Source organism: Cervus elaphus, chromosome 16 (genome assembly GCF_910594005.1).
Source record: "Cervus elaphus chromosome 16, mCerEla1.1, whole genome shotgun sequence".
Lineage (NCBI taxonomy): Eukaryota > Metazoa > Chordata > Mammalia > Artiodactyla > Cervidae > Cervus > Cervus elaphus.
The window spans coordinates 13157030-13179411 of NC_057830.1; the positions used below are offsets into that span (position 1 = coordinate 13157030).

A 22382-nucleotide genomic window follows, 5' to 3' on the forward strand; every position below is an offset into this window, starting at 1 on the left:
ATTTCAACCACCCTCACACACAAGAAACCCAAATACATCTCTCTCCCGAGTTCAGATGTATAACTGCCTGTGAACCTTGGAGGTCCCACAGTCCCCCCGATCCACATGGTGAGTCCATCTTCTATCCCCAGCCCCCACCCCAAGGCTCCCAGCAGAAATCTGGGAGTCACCTATGACACCTCCCTCCCCCTACTCCTGCCCCCAGACACCAGGTCCATCCATCAGCCTCCTAACCCTACCGCCCCTCCCCTTCTCTAGGTTTCTGCCTACCCTTCAGGGCATCTACATCTCCCTGCCTTATCACTGCAATGACCTAACAAGCTCCCTTGTCCCTTCCCAAGGCACTGTTGCCCGAGGGATCTTTTAAATATGCAAAATCCAAACATGTCACACCCCTGCTCAACTTTTTCACTGCTCCCCTGTGCCCTCAGGACCTAGTCCAGACTCCTTAGGTAGAATACAAGGCTCTTGCATCTGGCCAGGCCTGATTTTCTACCTCATTCCCACCACTTTGCCCCCCCTCCTCACCCCACACACACCCTCACACTCTCATCATAGATTTTAAGCTCATTCACTTTCATATCTTCTCCCCAGAATCTCCCTGATCTATACCTGTTAATTTCCCCCTTGCCTATCAAAGTCATCTCAAATGTTGTCTTATCCTTGAAGTCTTCTCTGAGCCACGAGACTATACTACCACATAATCTTGCTCTCCTTTCTGAAAGATTTTTATCTCACCCCTGGGAATAGTCCTTTTGTTTCTTCTATGCGTCTGTGATCTCTGTAAGGACAAGGATCAGTCATGCCTAATTTGCCTTTATTTCCCAAAGCTGACAGAATGCCTTCCAGCCCCCATGGGTGGGTGGATGGCAAGGCAGACTGAGAAACTGAATGGATCATAGTCTCTTGCACAAAGATCTTCCAAGAGGAGATCTAGGGAGGACTGCTTCATTAAATCCACTAATTTTAACAGGAGTTCTATCTGATTCTACAACTAGTGGAATGTACCACACACTACACCAGGTTCTGTGCCAGCAGCAGGGCCATCAAGAACAATCTCTCCTCTCCAGGACCTCATGATAGTAGAGGAGACATTGTCTTGGGCATTTTCAGACTGCAAGGAAAGGACATACTCAGGCTTCTTAAATACTGATGAAAGGGCTAGATGAAGACACTTCCTGCATAGAAGCTTTTCTTGTGTGGAAGTAAGGAAGTTTGAGAACCCCTCTAGCAGCCGCCCAGTCCCTCCAAGGCAAGGATGTCAAGTAGATCTCATGGAGGTTAGAATTAAAGTTCCTTGGGTCAGCCAGCTTTTGTCCCAGTAACGCTGTATAATAAGTCATCTCCCAAAAACTCAGTGTCTTAAAACAACAGTTTATTTGCAGTTTGGTTATAGTGTGTGTATGTGTGTGTGTGTGTGTGTGTGAGCGCTAAGTCACTTCAGTTGTGTCCACCAGTCATGATGGGATTCTATCCATAGGATTCTCCAGGTGAGAATACTGGAGTGGGTTGCCATGCCCTCCTCTAGGGGATCTGCCCGACCCAGGGATGAAATCCAGATCTCTTAGTCTCCTGCATTGGCAGGCAGGTTCTTTACCACTAGCGCCACCTGGAAAGACCTTGGTTGTAGTACTTCGCATTTTTCTCATTCTTCTGGGACCGGCAGTCTACTTGGGGCAGTCTTTTTACGGCAGGAGCAGAAGTTCAAGAGGGACCAGCTTGACCACACAAACTGCTGCAAGCCTCTGATTGCATCCCATTGGTCAAAGCAAGTCACATGGCTCAGCCCAAAGTTCAGTAGGGACAAGTCCAGCTACTTCTAGTGGAAGGAACTTCCTGGTCATGTGGCAAAAAGCTTGGATGCAGGGAAAAGGGAAGAATTGGGGGCCAAGGCAATCTATACAACCTATCAAACTCCTCATTTTTCAAGATAGAGGTCATCTTAAAAACAGATATTAATGACTTTGTTTTTTGTCTTTACAAATATAAGCTCCATAAACTCAAGGACTTCACTCTTTCCCCAGAATCTAAAACAGACATGGCAGATGGTTGGTGCTAATCTATATTTGTTGAATGAACAATGCCTCTTGCTTACCCTACTCACATTGTCCCTTCCCAAGAGATGGCATCTGATTAGACAGGTTTGTTACCATCCACGATGGTGCAGGTGCCAACTAACGAGTTTGAACTTCATTCAGTGAATAGGCCACGGGAAACCATTGGAAGTTTACCAGCAGAGGAATGACTTGTTCAAACACGTGCTTTAGCAAAATTAACCTGTTACCAGATTTCAAGAAAAAAAATAACTGAGAGAAAGTTGGAGACCAATTAGACAGCTATTTAAAGGAGCTCTGGTGAGAGATAAGGAGGTCCTGGGGTAGAAGGTGGAGTCTGGAGAGGAAGTGAGAACTATTGTGGGGGTAGAATGGAGAGAGAGCATGTCATTTTCTGAGCTGACAAGACAGGGAGGTGTTGAGGCTGGGAGGCCAGGCAGTGGGCAGGCAGTTAATGTATAAGGAGAAGAACTTATGGGATGGAGTTGATCCTACTACTTTGGGAATTGTTGAGTTTGAAGTGCTTTAAATGGCAACCCACTCCAGTATTCTTGTCTGGAGAACCCTATGGACAGAGGAGCATGGTGGGCTACAGTCCATAGCGTCACAAAGAGTTGGATACGACTGAAGCGACTTAGCATGGGACATGGGGATATCCAGCTGGAAGTATCTAGTGGACACCAAAAATTCAGAACTGGTCTTCAGCAGAGATTTCCCATGAGTACCTTAATCTATTCATGTGGCTTTCCTGGTGGCTCAGACAGTAAAGAATCTGCCTGTAATGCAGGAGATCTGCGTTCGATCCCTGAGTCAGGAAGATCCTCTAGAGAAGGGAATGGCAATCCATTTCAGGATTTTTGCCTGGAGAATCCCAAGGACAGAGGAGCCTGACAGGCTACAGTCCATGGGGTCAGGAAGAGTTGGAAATGACTGAGCGACTAACACTTTCACTTTCATATTGAGTATTATATTTATATTTATATATGATACCCAGAACCCAAACTCTTCCAAACCTGCTGGATACCTTCACCAGTTAAAGATCAGGCCAAGCAGCTTGTGGTGAGTTGTCTGGTTTTCATAAGCCTCCACATGAAGGAGAAAAGGACAAAGGACAACAGCAGGAGATGAGAGTCAGAGAGAGACACGTGACCAGTACAGGGCACAAACGCCTTTCTTTCTCTTGAACTTTAAACCCCGCCAAAGACAGCCCTTGACTTTCAAACAATCAACAGATATTTGTATTAATCCTGTCTCTGTGCCAGGGACTGTGCTCAGGGGATTCCCAGAGGCAAGGGGATGAATATGGAAAAGTCACTGCTCTCGGGATGGGGGAAGGGCAGAGACTTCCGGGCTTAGGTAAACCCTACCAAGTAATTTAGGAGTTTGGATAAATATACGGTGGGCATTAAAAACAGGGGCTGGTGGATTCCGTCTATCTAGAGGGTGGAAGATAGTAATAGACACCAAAGGTTCAGCAAAGGTCCAGATGGATGGGGATCGATAATGATAAAGAACATTTCAAATAAGGAGCATAAACTTGAGTTGGGGCTAGTGATAGAGGTGAACAGCAGACTGCATTCATATTTTGGAAGGGCTGACACTTGAGGTCGGGAAGTTGGGAAGGAGAGAGGGGTGGGGAAAGGAGAGTGCAAGGAGATGCTGACTGGCTTTGACCCCTAGGTGAAGGAATTAGAAATGCAGCCAGGGTTTCCAGTCCCTAAAACATTTTACATAGGGGTTCCAAACTTTGGCTTTCCTTTTCCCGTGGAACAAACTGCATGCGTGCTAAGTCGCTTCAGTCGTCTCTGACTCTTTTCAACCCCATGGACTGTAGCCCACCAGGCTCCTCTGTCCATTGGATTCTCCAGGCAAGATACTAAAGTGGATTGCCATGCCCTCCTCCAGGGAATCTTCCTGAACCCAGGGATTGAACCCAAGGCTCTTACATCTCCTGCATTGGCAGGTGGGTTCCTTCCTACTAGCGCCATCTGGGAAGCCCTACAGAATCATAATAAATTCTGATTGATTGATTATCTAAAAATAGGCAAAATATTTGAATCCCCTACAAGACATGTTTACGGTCAAAAGCTTACTAATCACATACATGGTGTTTTCAAAAATGTTATCAAGCTTCTTACCTCATCCAGCCCTCCTGGTATTTGAGACACAGGTGTTTCCAACATCTGATTGACATGTGAGACCATTAGACTTAGCAGGAGTCCCAAACAAATACTTCTCACAGTGCTCATGAACACCTTTCTTCAAAAAGCCTTAAAGATGAGCATGAGAATGTCTAACTAAGAAAGTGGGTCTTCTTTGCTCTGGGGAATGAGAATTGTGTTCAGGCTGCCAAATGACTTTCCCAGAACTGTGTTGGTTGTGGTTTCCAATTCCTCTTCAGACTGCGGACCAAGTTGCATCAGATTCACCCAGAAGTTTTCACTCCCCAGGTGATTCTGATTTAGAGTCAGCTAGACGAGTGGTCATTTGGCCTCTTTCAGTTGCAAGAATAACTTGAGGGCTTGATGGTAAAGTGTGCTTCATTGGCCTCCAGCCTTGGCATCACTACTCAGGTGCTTAATAACCATGCACTTTCCTGGATCCCAGATCCACGAAGTCAGAATCTCCGGAGGTGGGGCCCTGCAATTTATATTTTGAACATGCTCCCTAGATCTGCATGTTCATTTACTTGTGGATATCTCTTACTATGGACTTCCCTGGTGGCCCAATGGTAAAGAATCCACCTGCAATGCAGGAGATGAAAGTTTGATCCCTAGGTCAGGAAGATCCCCTGGGAAAGGAAATGGCAACACATTCCAGTATTTCTTGCCTGGGAAATCCCATGGACAGAGAAGCCTGGCCGGCTACAGAGCATGGGATCACAAAAGAGTCACACATGACTTAGCGACTGAACAATAACACAACAGATCTCTTACTATGTGATGACAGCCTTCCAGGATGGAGGTGCCATGGCAGGCAAGACCCACCACATCCCTCGCTTAAAGATACATTTTGACTCAGCTCTTTGAAGGCTGGGGTTTGACAACTCCTGCCTTATAATGTACGGCAGATAGGGAAGATGGAAATCTCAGAATATCCCAGAACAGACACCCAGCTGGGCCCGGGTGAGCCAGAGAGAGAAGCAGTTTGGGAAAGAAAGGACTCAAGGTGGGGGCCCCAGCAGCAGGAGGTCCCACTTTGGCTGCCTCAGATAGCTCTTGCTGATAACAAACCACTCTCAAGATTTAGTGGCTGAAAATTACGATTTTTTTTTTTTTAACTTTCTCATGATTCAGTGTGTTGAGAGGGTATTTCTTCTACTGGTCTTCTCTGGGCTCAACTGAGACAAACCCAGCTTAACTGGGTCTCTCTCGATGGAGCCCTTTATCCTGGGTTTCTTAATGGCATGGTGGTCCAGGGTTCCATGAGGGCCAACCCTAGGGGCAAGTGCCTATTAAATATCTACTTGTGACCTGTTCATGATGTCCCATTAGCCAAATCAAGTCACTGTGGCTCAGCCTCAGTGTGGGAGGGCACTATAGGATACCAGGAAGTCACTTCTTTGGAGGTCATTAGTATAACGTTTGACCACAACTCCCCTGGCTGTCTCTTGATCCTGGGATCTCTTTGTGTGCCTTCTCACTTCTTTCCTTGCGTTCTCCAGTTTAAACATCTACATGAAGGAATTCAACTGATCTTTCTAAGCACTTACATGGCTCATGGGCTTCCCAACACATGGGGATTCAGGAAGCCAGCTGGGTTGGGGTAAAAGAGATGAGAAAGAAATGATGGGTATCTTGGGTTTCAGAGTTAAACCTCCCGTAGAGGACTCACGAAATTCCTGCGGTCAGCGCTGTAGGTACCCTGATAAAAAAAATATCCTCCTATACAATTACCTAGGAACAAAGTCGAAGCTTTGTGTTTCCTATTGGTTACCTAGATTTAAAAACAAATTTCCTTCATATTTCAGAGTGCTGTATATGTATGTTATAGAAGCTTTGAAAAATATGAAGAAGAAAATGAAAGTCACCATTGCTCTAGACTGAATATTTGTATCCTCCCCACCCTAAAATGTATATATTGAAACCTAATCCCCCATTGTGAAGGTATTTGGAGGTGAGCCTTGGGGAAGTGATTAGGTCATGAGGGTAAAGCCTCATGAGTGGAATTAATGCCCTTAATTAGAGATTCCAGAGAGCTCCCTCACCCCTTCCTCCACGTGAGGCTGTCTATAACCTGAAAACACATCTTTACCTGACATCCAGTCTGCCAGCACACCTTGACCTTGGACTTCCCAGCCTCCAGAACTGCAAGAAATAAATGTTTGTTGTTTACAGACACCTGTTGCTATTGCTGGTTAGTTACTTAGTCTTGTCCAACTCTTTGTGACCTCGTGGACCTGCAGCCCAACAGGCTCCTCTGTCCATGAGATTTCCCAGGCAAGAATACTGGAATGGGTTGCCATCTCTTTCTCCAGGGGATCTTCCCAACCCAGGGATCGAACCCATGTCTCTGGAGTCCCCTTCACTGGCAGGTGGATTCCTTACCACTGGGCTACCTGGGAAGCGGGTATGAACAACTAAACCCATTGTTGTTGTTGTTTAGTTACTCAGTTATGTCTGACACTGTTGTGACCCAGTGACTGTAATCGTGCCAGGCTCCTCTGTCCATGGGATTCTCCAGTCAAGAATACTGGAGTGGGTTGCCATTTCCTTCTCCAGGGGATCTTCCCAAACCAGGGGTCAAACCCACATCTCCTGCATTGCAGGGGGATTCCTTACCACTGAGCCACCTGGGAAGCCCTTATAGCCACCTAGTCTATTTCTATTAAAATTTTAAAATCTATTTCTAGATAATTTCTTTACTTTTCAGTGAACTCTCGGGCTTTTTTTATGTGCATATATGTTTTTATTTATGATGTTATGCTATGAATAAACCTTTATGCTTTCACCTAAACTGTATCACTCCCATTTTCTCATGTGAAATAATTTTGAGTTCTATAATAATCAATGGGCCACACTATTATATATTCATTCAGTCCCTTATTTCATGTTTTTAGCAGCTGTGCTATTTCTATTCATCATGAATAGAAATACCTATTTCTATTCATCAGTCTTTATCTGCATTTTGGATTTTTTTCTCTGAATAGGTTCATTTTTTTTTTTCCTTATAAAGGAACAGCTTTCAAGATTACTTCAGTTTGCTTAATAAGTAGCTAAAGAGATGTTTTTTCTCCTGAATGGAAAGGATACTCTCCTTTGCTCCATTCAGCAAGGCTGGCTTTGCAGAATGGGTCCATTTCCTCCCTCTGGACGATCCTTGTCTATTCCCATTTCCGGGTAGGCACAGGACAGCCAGGCTGGGTTGGGTTTTCAGTGACTCCGCCAAAGCTGGAGACAGAGCAGGACATGTTCCCACGGTCACCTCTTTATCCAAAGCGTGGAAAACTGATTTCATAACTGGCACAGGCTGTGTTTGGGTCAGGAACCCAATATTAACTACAAAGACTGACCTCAACCCAGGGAACTCGAGAAGAAGCTAGATAACACTGTTGGGAAATTGTTCCCTCCTGTGAGCTGGCATTTGAAACATGTACTAGCATTAGGCACATTTTTTTATGCCATTGAACGAAATGTAATGGAAAATAATACACTGGCCTTAGGAAGTCAAGGGACTTGGGTTGACTTGAGTATATCAATAAGACACTCCAATCTCCACTGGTTTTTCTCTCACATCACACTCTTGGTAGGTTCCTGCTTCTCTCTAGGCTCAAGGAATAAGGAGAAACGATGTGAGAGTTCCCAGCTAGGGTGGTAGACTTGCTCAATTATCTATAATGTGTTCAGTGTGAATCTAGAGGAATCTCAGTGCAGAAAGGGGCCTCCTTGAGTCTGCCTATGTAGTCAGAGAAAGCCAGTTATCCAGACTGAACAAGACTGAGAGATGAAAGCCGCCCTCAATGCATCCACCCTACACTGGGAGGATGAAATATCGTCACAAGTTGCTGGCAAAATTGGCCAGCTTCCCATACTGGAGACTGCTTATGATTCTAGATCACAATGAAATTGAAACCAGGAGACACTAAGTGGGGTTTAGCTCCCTCTATTCCCTGGTCATTTCTGTGTTGCATTTTATTCGCTCTTTTATTCCTGGTCCTGATGTCTCAAGATGGAGCTCATGGAATTAACTGCTTAGCAACCCAGGTAGAAAACAAAGGGGTGGGGCTTGACCTGCAGACCTTCTGCTAGCATGACTAGGTGACTTGCAGGTATGAAGAGGCAGGATGATGTCCTCACTCTGTGAATTGTTCCACACAGAAATTGACAGTCATAGTGATAGCTAAGTGGAGCTTAGTTATACCTTCCCTGGGACACCACTGATTCCATTGGCTCCCTTATCTACCTATCTACATCTATCTGTGTCTCTCTTCTATCTCTCTGTTAGTCAATTAATTATCAAATTCACAAGCAAAGTCCTGGAAGGAACTCTGGAAAGACTTTAGATACAATATAACTTGTCTCACTCACTGCAGAAAGGCAAGTGATTTTTCAGAAGGGACTCATAGCCCTTTGCATCTTGCTCAGAAATTAGAGTCACAGACACATCAGGAATGCCTCTGGCCCCATTCAGGGGATTTTCCAAGAGCCTTCCAAAGGGACATGCACATTTATAACTAAACACAAGTCAAAATGAGCTGACTCCTGGGGTACAGGAGTTAGGGAGCTCATAACCAGTTGGGCTCATCCAGGAAGCGGTAGCTGGTGTGATGGACCATAGAGGATGAGTAGGATTTCAAAACAGATAGAGGTGGGGGAACGAGTCATTTCAGGAGGTTGAAATGGGTGGCCTTCATTCTTCAAGGGGAACCAAGAAAAAGGTTTGCGCTTGGGCTTGAGCGAAGATGATCCAGGCTAGACAACATGGTGACATCAAAGACAAAACTGAGAGAAGCCTACAGAAGTGATGAAACGGAGACAGAGTGATGTTTTCTCGTCCAGAAGCTGGAGAACTTCACCCTGGTCCGGATGTTTAGGATCGAGAAGAGCAGTATCTGTGTCGGCTCTTGTGGTTGCCACAGGAAGTCAATCCCCGAGAGCTACTCAGGCACCTTGGCAGGAAATCATAGGACTCTCATCCACGCGTACCTCGTACGTGAAGATGATATGCCTCAGGAGCTCTGCTGTCGCTGAACCGAACACAGATCTCCTTAACTTCACATGTGACTCATGTTTACAGAGGCATCTCTGGACAGTCTGTTTGGACTGTGATGCAGTGGCTGTGTGCACCATGGAAAAAATGAGAAAGACTCCCCAGCAGGACGCCAGGGCGCAGTTGAGGAAATCCTGTGATGTGTCATCCATGCAACGCTAGAAGGTCACCAGAGCACGGGGCAGGCTGAACAGCATCCTCCATTCTTGAAATGTCACCAGGGGGTGGGAGCACAGTTCTCTCTCGAGCCTAGATCAAGTTTCCAGCGTCTCAGGGATGAAATGGTCAGCCAAGTTAGGACAGGTTTCAGATGACCGTCTTCCCGTGAATGCCGTTCTCAGTCGAGGCCTGGGTCATTGAAGTGCCCCATCTTCTTTCTCTAGCCATTTTGTTAACCAGTTTTGGCAGGAAAGCATCACTCTTGATCTTGAAAAAGTTACTGAAGTGACTTTTTCCTGCATGTTTCTTATCCAAAGCTCTTCTTTTCTGTTGCATTCCCCCAGCCACAAGCATATCCAATGGGATTGAGAGTTCTTGACCCATGGTTGTTTCTTTTGAGCACACTATATACTGTCATGCCCTGGGCATAGTTGCAGCCTTGATTGTCAAGCAACGCAGGCTCTGTGCTTCATTAACAAAATTTAAAGGGAGTCAAGTGTGTAAACCAAGTTTTTAAAAAGTAAAAATGTGCACACATCACTATTTTTGTCCAGAAAGAAATGGTTTATTTTGAAATAGGTTATATGTCCCACAGCAGATAATTCTGAAGATACACAAATGTTTATAGAAAAAAAGTAAACACCCATCGCTCCCCTGCCCCACTTGTCCAATTCCTCTTCAGGAGGTACTGACCTTCCTTGTTTCACTTTTATGTGTACCCTACATACTTCAATGTGTTTACTTTAAGGTCTGCTCCTCCTAGCAAACATGACCACCACCATGACTGCCACCATTACCACCTCCTCTCCAATCACGTGGGTTTCACCAATGGCTCAGAGGTAAAGACTCTGCCTGCAAAGCAGGAGGCGTGAGTTTGATCCCTTGAGTTGGAAAGATCCCCTGGAGGAGGAAATGGCAACCCACTCCAGTATTCTCGTCTGGAAAATCCCATGGACAGAGGCGCCTGGCGGGCTACCATCCACAGGGTAGCAAAGAGCTGGACACAGCTGAGCACATCACAGCAGCAGCTCTGATCATGTGGTTAGCTTGTTAGCATAGCATAGCAGCAGCTCTGACCATGTTTCTGACCCCAGGAGAGCATGGTCAGATGGATGGAGTCAGAGATCCAAGGTCAAGAGCAGGGGCTGAGAGCTCTCTAGTCAGTTCAGTTCAGGTCAGTCGCTCAGTCGTGTCTGACTCTTTACGACCCCATGCAACGCAGCACGCCAGGCTTCCCTGTCCATCACCAGCTCCCGGAGTTTACTCAAACTCATGTCCATCGAGTCAGTGATGCCATCCAGCCATCTCATCCTCTGTCGTCCCCTTCTCCTCCTGCCCCCAATCCCTGAGCTCTCTATTAGAGGTCCCTATTTACCTGTAGGCACCTCTCTCTACATCTTCACTTTCCCTCCCCTTCTGCACCTTCTTTAAGAGACTGACACTTTGGTCCTTGGTCCCATTCATCAAAGCATTGGTGATACAAAATCTCTCTTGGTAAAATTTCCCATCCTCTTCATTTATTACTCAGACTGCTTCTTGGTGTGCACACAATGGAGACTATAGGATAGAAGTTATAGAGCTTCAGTGTACATAAGCTTCTTACAGTGAATTATAAAATGCAGGTCCCTCCCACAATCAGAGATTCAGAAAGTCTGACCTGAGACCAGGAGTCTGCTTTTTCACAATGATTCCTTCTCCCAATGTGAACTTGCTATGTGGTTCCTGATCAAACTTTTAAAATGCTGCCTTCAGTATTGTTCCTCAGTCTTTACCCTAGAATCTTTTATTAAGGAAATCCTCAGTGTTTCCTTTATCACTGCTGATTTTTTTTAAGCCATGACCTGTGTGTCGACTGCACTGCCTCGTGCTTTTCTCCCTCTCCTTATGTTCTCGGGCGTATGAATCTTCAAGGTGTGGTTGGGAGACTTGACAAACCCATTCTCCCTGGGTTTTGTTAGAGAACACCACTCCTTTCAAGGAAGGCCATTGCTTGAATACCATCAGCCACAGTTCAGAATGCCAGCTTTCGTTCTCTGCATTTCTCTTCACTTCAGAGTCAGATCTCAAAGTCCCTAGACTAACATTTCCATTTTACAAGTAGCAGCAAATCTATGTGGTGGCTCATGGGGCCATTATGGTCCCTTTGGTCTTCCGGCATATCTATAGCCCGTGCACCAGAGGAGTGTTTTTAAAACCCAGGTCTGTGTATCCCTGAGGGTTCACTTGTATGTTCTTGAAGGTCTGAAAACCCTCTGGGATAACTGGTAAATATTATCTTTCCATTTATACTAATGGAATGCTGATACTATTAAAAATGGATGCATAATCTGGATCCTATGGCTGATTCCCTTACAATGGAGGGCTGCTACCTGAACTCAGTTTCCATATTCAAAGGGCCAATTTAAAGGGACCGCATTGAACATCTGACGTGTTGGCAAGCACATCTGACTTCCATCTGGCTACGACTGAAAGGCTGAGTCCTTCCTGCGAGTGACAAGTGGAGGACCGTCAGCTTCCGGCCCCTGGAACCTCTCTGACTTCATCTCCTGCAGCTTTCCATTGGCCCCACTGGCCTCCTTACTCTAGATATGCTCTCTTTAGGGCCTTTCCACCGTCTATTCCCTCTGCCCAGAAGGTTCTCTCCCCAGATATCTGCATGAATCATCCCCTCATCTCCTTCAGGTCTTTGCTTAAGTGGATTAAATTTCTCAGTCTTGTTTCAAATTACAACTTGCCACTCACTTCCCCTCCATCCATCTCCTTATCACCCTTACCCCTGGTCTCTCCACACACAACAAAACTCACTCACTCAGAGTGTGTCCTGGTCACTTTCTGGCTGGCCCCGTTAGCCTGCACACCCACAAGAACAGAAATTGTTGTTTGTTTTGCTCACTAATGTCTCCCAAGCACTTAGAGCAGTGCCCGACACACAGTAGGTGTTGAATAAATATTTGATGAAGGAATGAATGAATCATCAACAACTTCCTCATCTCTGCTCTTATACTCATGCTCAAGTTGTTCATCAGCTTTTCAGACCAAACTCCTCTCTTGGCAGTAAGGATTTGCAAATGGAAAGGCTTTTTGCAACGGCTGAAATTCTATACTTAAAAATGTGTGTTTCCCCCAGCTCTGGTCACCTGAGAGCCCCAAAGCATATCCTAACACTAAAAGTGTACTAATTCTTCTCCCCTTTCCATTTCCCTGGTAGTTCAGTTGGTAAAGAATCTGCCTGCAATGCAGGAGACCCCAGTTCCATCCCTGAGTCAGGAAGATTGGCTGGAGAAGGGATAGGCTACCCACTCCAGTATTCTTGGGCTTCTCTTGTGGTTCAGCTAATAAAGAATCTGCCTGCAATGCAGGAGACCTGGGTCAATCCCTGGGTTGAAGAGGTCCCCTGGAGAAGGGAAAGGCTACCCACTCCAGTGTTCTGGCCTGGAGAATTCCGTGGACTGTATAGTTCATGGGATCGCAAAGAGTCGGACGCGACTAAGTGACTTTCACCTCCCTTCACTTCCTTCCCCTTTTCATTAGGCTTCTTTTTTATTATTATTAATACAAGTTGTTCTAAATTTGTTACTTTTTCTTTCTTTAGACTGAGTATTCTCTATAGCTTTCTTCCCTCACACATTTATTTTAACACCTTTAACTTTAAAAATGATTGTGTGGGTGTGTGTGTTAGTCGCTCAGTCGTGTCTGACTCTTTGGGACCCCATGGACTATAGCCCGCCAGGCTCCTCTGTCTACAGAATTCTCCAGGCAAGAATACTAGAGTGGGTTGCCATTTTCTTCTCCAGGGGATCTTCTCCAGCGATGGAACCCGGGTCTCCCACATTGCAGGCAACTTTTTTTTACTGTCTGAGCTACTAGGGAAGCCCCTTAAAAATGATTAGGTACGATTAATATTGTTTTAAAATAGAAAATATGTATCTTTTGTATGATAATCAATTGCAGTTATAGTTTTTTGCTTTTAAAAATGAAAATAAACATTTGTGTTTCTTAAAGTGAGATCCACATGGTTCAAGAATTCCAAAAACACAAGCTGAGGGGGTGAGGGGTCCCAAGTCAGGCTAACGCATCTCTACAGGCTCCTGACTTGACCACTGACCACTTCCCCTCCCTCCCTCCTGGGCCAAGGGCAGTCATCCTATCACCATCTGCCACCACTGGACAAGCACAGACAGGCCTCTCTGAAAGGAGCCTCTCACTTTTCCATACACTTGCATTTTCCCTCTTTGTCTCACTCTCTTTGGCTTGCCAGCTTTCAAGTTTGTTTCATTTTTCCTAATAATAAATGAAACACACTTACCATAAAGCAAGATTTAGGGAGCTCTAAACACATTCAAAGAAATTAGAGGCCCAAGACTTGAAACTCCCCAATTTAAAAGATACCTTCTGTATCTTGTTTCTTTGCTTATAAATGCAATACTCAGACACAACCACAATTAATCTTTTGGTGCATTTGTCTGTATTAAGTCAAACTACAGAAGTTACCGATGCTCAACCATTGTTTACCTACAAGATGGCGATTTTATATGGGATACCCTAGTCACTCACACAGTTGAAGCCACACTACCCATATAATTTTACATCCTATCCTTTTCACATGTCATTACAACAGCACCACTTGCCCATGTATTTGTGAGCTTACATTAACAGCACAAATAATTGATGAGCGATAGCATCACAGCTGGGAGTCCTCCCTTGTAAATCACTGAAAATGGTCCATGTGGTACCCGGGCTTCCTGAATCTTCATATGAATGACAATCCTCAGTGACTCTTCCCAGAAACCCTTTCTGTAAATGCCCCCACCCAATTGCCTGTGTGCAGTCCTTGGCACCAGATTTCCGGCCCAAATGGCAGCTTCTGGGAATGCTGCTAATGACTGTGTCCAGTTGTTCATCTGGTTCCTCTTAACTTGTATGAATTTGGTCCTTACCTTGGGTTTGCGGTACATCTTCCTCTCCAATGAAATGACTCTCTTTGGCTTTTTGTGTTTACTGCTGTTTGTCTAGTGATTTCTGGGCCAGGTTCAGTCTATCAGCATGATTTAAAGAGAGAGCTGTCTTTTTTTTTTCTTTTTTAGCTCATCAGCAGTAGGAAGGCTGTTTTTAGGGCCCTGGCTTTCTCTCTGCAACCATCAGCAGACTATCAGGTCTGTACTTTTTCAACACAGAGGAGTCCTGAGGAGTCCATGGACCATGTGGTTTCTTTATGTTGTGATTCTGCCTACAAAATGGTTGCCTAGGGACAGTAATTTATGTGGGCCCTTATTATGCAAGACTTAGGATAGCCCTATTCTTCACTGGGCCACTATGTGTTCCAGATCTGGCTGGGTTCAACCACACAGGCTAAGATTGTGTGTCCACCCCAAAGCCCCATTTGCATAAAGTTTGGGAGTTTATGATATAAAATCAACTGTTATCACTGATAATAACATCATGTTACTCCAGGTGCAATAACTTAAAGGATGGACTTTAACATTTTGGGCCCAAGAATAAAACAGTAACGGGAGACCAGAACATTTAAAGGTAATCTACAGCCTGTAACACATCAAAGGGGTATAGAAAATACGGCAAGAAGACACAAACGAAACACGCCCTCTGTCTTATGGGCAATACCCACCGAGTAGAAAGGCAGTATTATAAGAACTTAAACCCTAGTTTTGAGATCAGTTCAATTTGCATTCAAATTCTGACCCTGGGGACTTGACTGGTGGTCCAGTGGCTAAGACTCCACATTCCCAGTGCAGGAGGTCTGGGTTTGATCCCTGGTCAGGGAACTAGAGCCCACATGCCGAAACCAAGAGTTCACATGCCTCAAGAAGACAGAAGATCCTGCATGCTGCAACGAAGACCCAACACAGCCAAAAAACACCAAATCCTGACCCTGTCTCTTCCTAGTTGTGAAAGTCTCCTAGATTGCTTCCTTTTCTGTAAAACTGACCTAAAAACACCCACTGTGCAGAGTGACTGTACAGAGTAAAGACAGAGCACATGTAAAATGTTGACCACATGTGAGCATGACAACAGTAGTTATTACTGATGTCATTATTAGACACAAAACTTCAAGAATTTTTGATTTGATATTTTTAATGTTTATCATTGCAAACACGACATTGTGACAGTAACAAACTTAAAAAGAAGAACCAACCTCCCTATCAACCCAAATCAAACTATTTACATTTTCCCATATTTTCATTATACAGGATATTTGTATATTCAGATTTTCTTCACTTAAGAAAGTGAAGAAAATTATTGTATTGTAAATTTCTTCCTGTCATAACGTGGTCTAGTTTAGTGTAAAATAGTTATTTCAACAACTATACCAAAATCTAATTAATCACTCCTCTATTTGTGAACATTTACTTGTTTGGGGAATATTCTTTCCTTTGTTTTTGCTATGGTGAATTTAAATGAACGATTTAAAAAATATTTATGTCTTTTTCCTTAGATGTATATATATATTTTTTTAGCTCGAGTTTAAGAACATTGTATAAGTTAACGGCTGCTGACTGTGGACAAAGAAAAGTAGCTTCAGACTGGTTTCTAGTGGAAGGCAAACTGGGAAAACTCCAAGAATTCTCAGGTTTGTTAACCTCGGTTTCCTCATGTCCACACTTGACAAACTGGTATAAGGATGACCGAAAATTGAGGTAGGCAGTCCAGAGATAGATCTTTAACGTGGACTAAACACGGTCACGTTCTTGATTTCATTCATTCCCTACACATCGTTCAAATCGAAGCGATAGGTATTCGTATTATTTGAGGCACAGAGAGGGTAAGCTGCTTATCCCAGGTCACACAGCAGCTGAGAAAGGACAGAGACTATTTCTCGCAGTTTCTCAATTCCCAGCTCTCCCACTGAGCTTTGAAAAAAAACAAACAAAAAGAATGCCCCCAGACCCCACCCTAATTGGGGGCGGGAACCGAGTGGGCTGAAGGTCTGGCTGAACTCTGCATGAGGCCTCGCCCACCCCGCCAGGAGGCTCCTCCTCCCGGGCGCTGGGGCCCTGCCGGGCTCCGAGCATGCCCAGTGCGCTCCCGGCCGTCCCAGTGGTGCCGCAGCTCCAGGTTTTGCTGGAGACCGGGGCGCGGGGCGGGGCGCGGGGCGCGGGGCGCGGGGCGGGGCACGGGGCGGGGCGTTGGGCGGGTCCTGTTCCTGGGACTCCCTACCTCTGCTGAAATTCACTGGACGCGCTGCTCCGGGGGCGCCCTCTGCAGGGGCGCTACCCGGGGCTTGCGACTCGGGGATAAGGACCGAAGTGAAGCACCCAGGTTTTGCCAGCTGCCGCGAAAGGCCCTAGGCCGACAGGGCCCCTGGACCTTGGGCATTGGTCGGGACAGGATGATTCCAGCCTTCACTCCCTCTATTCACATATTCATTCAACAAATCGTTTTTGAGCATCTCCTGTGTGCCACGTGCTGTTGTAGGGGCTGGGACAATGTGGTGAAGACAGGCAGGACTACAGTCCCAGAGCTGAAATTCCAGAGGTGAATACACAATAGTGTTAGTCGCTCAGTCGTGTCCGACTCTTTGCGCCCCAATGGACTATAGCCCGCCAGGCTCCTCTGTCCATGGGATTCTCCAGGCAAGAATACTGGAGTGGGTTCCCATTTCCTTCTCCAGGGGAATACACAATAAGAAGCAAATCGGGAAAAGACAGTGACCGACCTCATCTCCTGCTACTTTCCCCGGCTTGCTATTTCCTAAGCAGTCCTGCGTCTTAATGTCTGCACTGGCTGATCCCTCTGTCAGGAATGCTTTTCCCAATTTATCTGCGTGGCTGAAGGGTCTTACCACCTCATCGAAATTGCACTCCCTCCACCCCTTCTCTTTACCCTGTTTTTTTCCCCTCGTAAAACGTTATTACCTTCCACTCTGAGTTCGCTTATTTGCATGTTTATTGCCTGCCGAACTCCAGCAGGGAACAGGATTTTTGTCTCTTCATCACACGTAAACAATCAAAGTAAGTGATCAAAAATTATCTGTTGAATGTACTAATGGATAATGATAAATGTGAGGAAAATAGAGTGAGGACACGGAAAGTCCTATGATCAGGGGACTAATTTAATAAAGTGATCAGGGAAGGCCTTTCGGAGAAGGAGGAAGTAAGGACACTGAGAAGGTTCCAGTCAAGGGTCAAGGTGGGCAGAGACGTCCCACACAGAGGCGAAAAGGTATATGCAAATATTCTGAGGTTGGACAAGTTCTGAGTGTTTGATGGACAGAAAGATGCTCCTGGAGGTGAAGGAATGCAGGAGCCAGGTCAGGTAAAGGGCCCATAAGTCTTCGGAAGAAAGTTTAAGCTGGGAAGTTTTCAGTGGACTGGGATGGGCACTGCACGGGAGTCAGCAGGACCCTGGCTGGGCAAGATTTTTCCTCATTTCAAATATTTGTTTAGCGCTGGGTGCTTGACATTCCTAGGCATAAAATCACTGAGGGCTGGGCACACAGTAGGTGCCCAATAAATGGTTACGGCACGGACGCCTGCGTGCATGCGCGAGGGGACACCGGGCTGCACGGACCTCGGCGGGAGAGCCTGGGTAACCCTGGGAGACGAGTCCGAGCGCACCGGCCCCGGGCGGGGGCGGGGGCGTCCCGCAGGGCGTTCCGGGCGCCCGCCCCTAGCCCGGCGCGCGGGCCCGTCGCGGCCAGCCGGGCCGGCGGGAGCCGCCCGCGGGCGGCACTGGGCATGCTCAGACGGCGGCCAGGTCGCGCCGCGAGCGAGCTTCCGCGCCGCCCGCACGCGCGACCTACCTGGGCGCCCCGCGCCCCCGGATGCTGCAGGTACGGATCGGCGCGACCCCAGCGGGCTCGGGGCGGGGCGCGGAGCCGCCGGTGGCCGGGGTCGCGCTGGGCGCCGCCCCACCCCCACCCGTCCCCGGGCGCGCGGCGAACGCGCGGGCGGACTGGCGGACGCGGCGGCCCCGGAGTCCCGGCGTCTCGTCGGGGCGGGGAGGGGGCGCCCTGGCCGCGCTCACCTGGTGGGGCGCGGGCGGGAGGGAGCAGGCCGGGCCGGGTGGGGCTGGGTCCCGGGCGGGACGCGGCGGCGGCGGCGGCGAGGCGTGGGCGTGCGCTCCTACCCGGGCATGGGCGGACGCGACCGGTAGAGCCGGAGCGGCTGGCAATCCGGGAGGCCCCAGCGCCGCCGCGACCCCCCGCCCCCGACGCCGAGGGGGCGCACAGCCCGCGCGGGGAGCCAGCCAAGCGCGGCGGCCAGACCTTCTCGGCTCCCGGGGCGAATCCGCCTCTCGGCTTTCAAAGATGGCATTTCCTGGGCCTGGCACGAACTCCAGCCCCAATAAATCCTCCCCGTTCCGCGGGTGATATGGAATGATTTATCAGGTACCTGCGGTGAGACAGCTGCAGTGGGGGACTGTATGTGAGAGCGCCCGGTGCCCCGGAAATTCCCATTTTCAGCAACCTGAACTTACTGAGAAGTTGCGGTTGCCTTAAAAAATTAATGGGAAGTTGAGACGACTTGACACCTGGGTTTTCCGAGGTGGTGGAGAGAGCTTGTGACTGGGAAACTGGAGACCTCGGTTCAGGTTAGGCCCCCACCTTAAGCCAGATGATGACCTTGGACGAGTTGGCTAACCTCGCTGATCGTCAGTTTCCTCCCTTGCAAACAGCCGGTAATAATGCCCACCTCACTGGGTTGTTGGGTGGATTAAGTGGGATAAATGATGTGGAGGTGTTTGGCACGGTGCCCAGCACAAAGCAAGCGAGCAGTTGGCGTGATGTGAATTTAATTCGTTTAGAGACCCTCGTGGCTCCCATTTCACCAGGAAATTAGAATTACGAAGGCATCTTCAGGGCCTAGTGGCAGAGTGACAGACCCTGCCTTGTGCCCAGGAGAACTTCTCCTGAAATCTTTGGAAAAACAGTTTAGCTGAATTGTAATCGGAGAGCATCTTCTTTAAAAGCAGTTTTATACATTTAGAAACTCCAAGAGTTGGCAGTTCAGCTTTACTTACAAAAGAGCTGTCTGGCAATCCATCTTGCCAGTGTTTAGGCAGCTCATGCTTGAAAGTAAAGCCTGGTTAGGAAGATTTCTGCTCTAAAAAGCTCCCAAACTCAGTGATTATTTAGATTAGGGTTTTTTCACTCTGGCACTGTTAACATTTGGGGTTCAATAATTCTTTGTGGCTCTTTTTCTCTGCATTGTGGGATGTTAAGCAGTGTCTTTGATCTCTGCCCAGTAGATCCCAATAGCAGTCCCTCTCCCTCAGTTGTCTTCCCAACCTCCTTCCCTCTGGGCGAGGGGCACATTTTCCTTTCTCCCCTTTTAGAACCACTGATTTAGATCCACCCTGCTTTTTATCATTAGCCTATCTGAGTTGTTTGAGAAATTCATCTTCTGTTTTCACTATAATAACCAACTTTTTATAGCCTTGTAGAACTGCACGGAGTGCATCCACATGCATCAGCTCATTTAATTTTTACAGCTCCCACCAGTAAGGCTGGTGTTATTCCCATTTTATAGATGAGGAAATTGAGGCTTTGAGCAGCCAATTACACAGTATGTGCTGTAGCCCGGATACAACTCATGTCATCTGGTTCCACAGGCAGGACTTTTTTCTTCTGCATCAGGCTCCCCTTTATTGTTTTCTCAAATAGATGGCTTTCCTGATTAAATCAAGATGGAAAGTAGATTGTAAGCTGGAAACCTTTCTGGCTAGTTGAAAATTAACAGCAGTAAGCTATTATCTGACAGAGAGTAGGTCATTCTAGTTAAATATTCTAGTTCATAGTGAGCTCCCGTAAATTCTACGTACAGTTAATGGAATACCAATTTGCAGAGAATTAGAGTAGGATACAACGTGCCTAATACCCTGTATTGATCCTGCCTTGTCTCTGGTGATTTGCTGGCTCCTCAAAACAACTCCTCTATGCAAATTAGACATTAGCGGAATGTAAAAGGTCAGGTTCCTGAAGGCATCTCAGAGTGGCTGGAGGGTCCTAGACATTCCATTCAGCATTTATTGAGCTGCTGCTGCATGGCAGGTGCAGTGCTGGGTGGGGATGCAGTGTGGGCCAGACTCCAGTAAAGAACTCCAGGAGTCCCTGGGGAACTCCTCAAGGAGAGGGCAGGTCCTGGCCAGGCCAGACACATGGGAGGCCAAAGTCAGGGACAGCTTGGGGCAGAGGAAAGAACCTCAGTTAGTACAGAGTCAAATTCAGGATCCCACACTGCTTCACCATCCTTTCTCTGAGCCCTCCTTTCCACATTTTATCATAGAGAGGGTATTCTTATAGCTTTTTAACATTCCCATTCAAGTGTCAGGAACCTAGTCAGAGACAATCTTATCCCTGAAAGAAGTTGAGGTTCCCAACTGGTCATTGGTCTCAGATGAGTGGGACCAACTCCTCGATTGTTGAGTGTGAACTTAGAAGGTCCCACGTGTGGTGTTTAATTTCAGTGTGGTCCCTCTGCCCTCTTACAGATGTGGTAACTCAGCTAGCAAAGGTGGTGTGGGACCAGGAGCTAGAGGGATGAACTGGGACTGTCTGACCCTCAGGTCCAGGCACACGAGGGATTCCATTTTCTAGGATGGCTATAACCTACCAGAGGGGCTTAGGGAATGGTAGGAAACAGGAAGACATAGCACCTCGCCTTCCCCGCAATCCTCAGGGTTTGTGGCCCGTTGGTGGAGGGGGAACCTGCGATTTGTGGTCCTTCCTTCTCTCCTCAGAGAAGTGCCCATTAACCCTAATTCCCCGTGCTCACCTTCCTTCCACCAGACAATGGGCCTGGAAAGCGGGGCCACCCTCTTCATTTCTCAGCAGGGTCTGGAATGCTGAGGGCAATCCCCTGGCGTTGACAGGCTGGGTGGGCGGGGCAGCGTGGCTAGGGTAGCTTTCCAAGCCCGAGCTCTTCTTCCCGACTCTGAGAGACAAGACCAGAGCAGGTCAGTGTCCACTCTGCCCAAGTCTGGGTCCTGGCCACTGCAGACCCCGCTCTCCTAAGTGTGTCCTTTCCTCTGCCTGAGGGAGAATTAAAAGGGAGTGTTAGGTAGGTCCCTGTCTGAAATCTGATCAGATCGTGCATTCCAAGACTCAGAGATCCTGCATCTCTGTAGCTTCTCCTGATGCGTACACGTGTAAGGGACTTCCGCCTCCAGAGGAAGACTGGCTGTGAGCACAGACATGACAACAAATTCAGACCTTTATTGAGCCACTTCTGTGTGTCACAGAGATGGAAGGTGAGCCTGTCTTGGAAGGATTCATGGGGGAGTTAGCAAGGCTGTGACATCGTGACATTTCTGTGTGTGTATGTGTGTACTCGCATGTGGGCATGTGTGTGCTGTGTCTCATCTGTCTGATTACTGCTTTAAAAGAGGATAAAGCTAGATAGATGCAAGAGATCCCCGTGGAGACAGCCTTTTGTTCTGACGGGCATCAGGGACCCCTCATCGGGAGTCGCTGGCATTCGAATTCAGCCTTGGAGGTAGGAAAAGATGGTTTTCAATAGGCAGAGAGAACAGCAGATGGGACAACTTAGAGGCATGAAGAAACCTCTCATATTTCAGAAGTGGTGACTCTTCCCAGATCCAGCCTTCTGATCTTGGCTAATGCAGGACCCACGTTCTGTAGTTAGGGTAACCCCCCAACCCCCTGTCTCTGTATAGTGGCCTGGCCTCACTCAGTCCGGGGGTAAAGCCTTGTTTTCCCTGCATAGGAGCGATGCCTCTGGGCCGTGTCTAAGGCATGAGCACCTTCTGCCAGAGATACCTCTGGTTTTAGTTATTGAACACTGATATGGCACTTACTGGCTGCCAGACAGTGTTCTGAGTACTTTCCAAATATTAATCAGTCCTTTTAATCTTTGTAGCAACTCTCTGGCTGTGTTGCTTTCCTGAGTACAGGCCACTGGGTCGGTAGATAGGGGCAGAGCTCATGTCCCTAGTCTGTCTCCCTCTGTGGGTGATGCTCTCTTCACGATACAGCTTCTCCTG

The 22382-nt window shown here is 47.3% G+C and overlaps 1 protein-coding gene across 3 annotated transcripts in view; it reads left to right on the forward strand.

Annotated features, from left to right (window-relative positions):
• Window positions 1-22382, forward strand: part of PTPN3 (protein tyrosine phosphatase non-receptor type 3) — a 152290-nt gene that overhangs the window by 20424 nt on the left and 109484 nt on the right. For 2 of the 3 annotated variants that reach the window (XM_043927404.1, XM_043927403.1), the window contains exon 1: window positions 17981-18210. The exons of the other annotated variant lie outside the window; for it this stretch is intronic. The gene's annotated coding sequence lies outside the window, so the exon portion shown is untranslated. Of the gene's footprint in view, window positions 1-17980; window positions 18211-22382 lie in introns of those variants that run through there. 3 annotated transcript variants of the gene reach the window in all.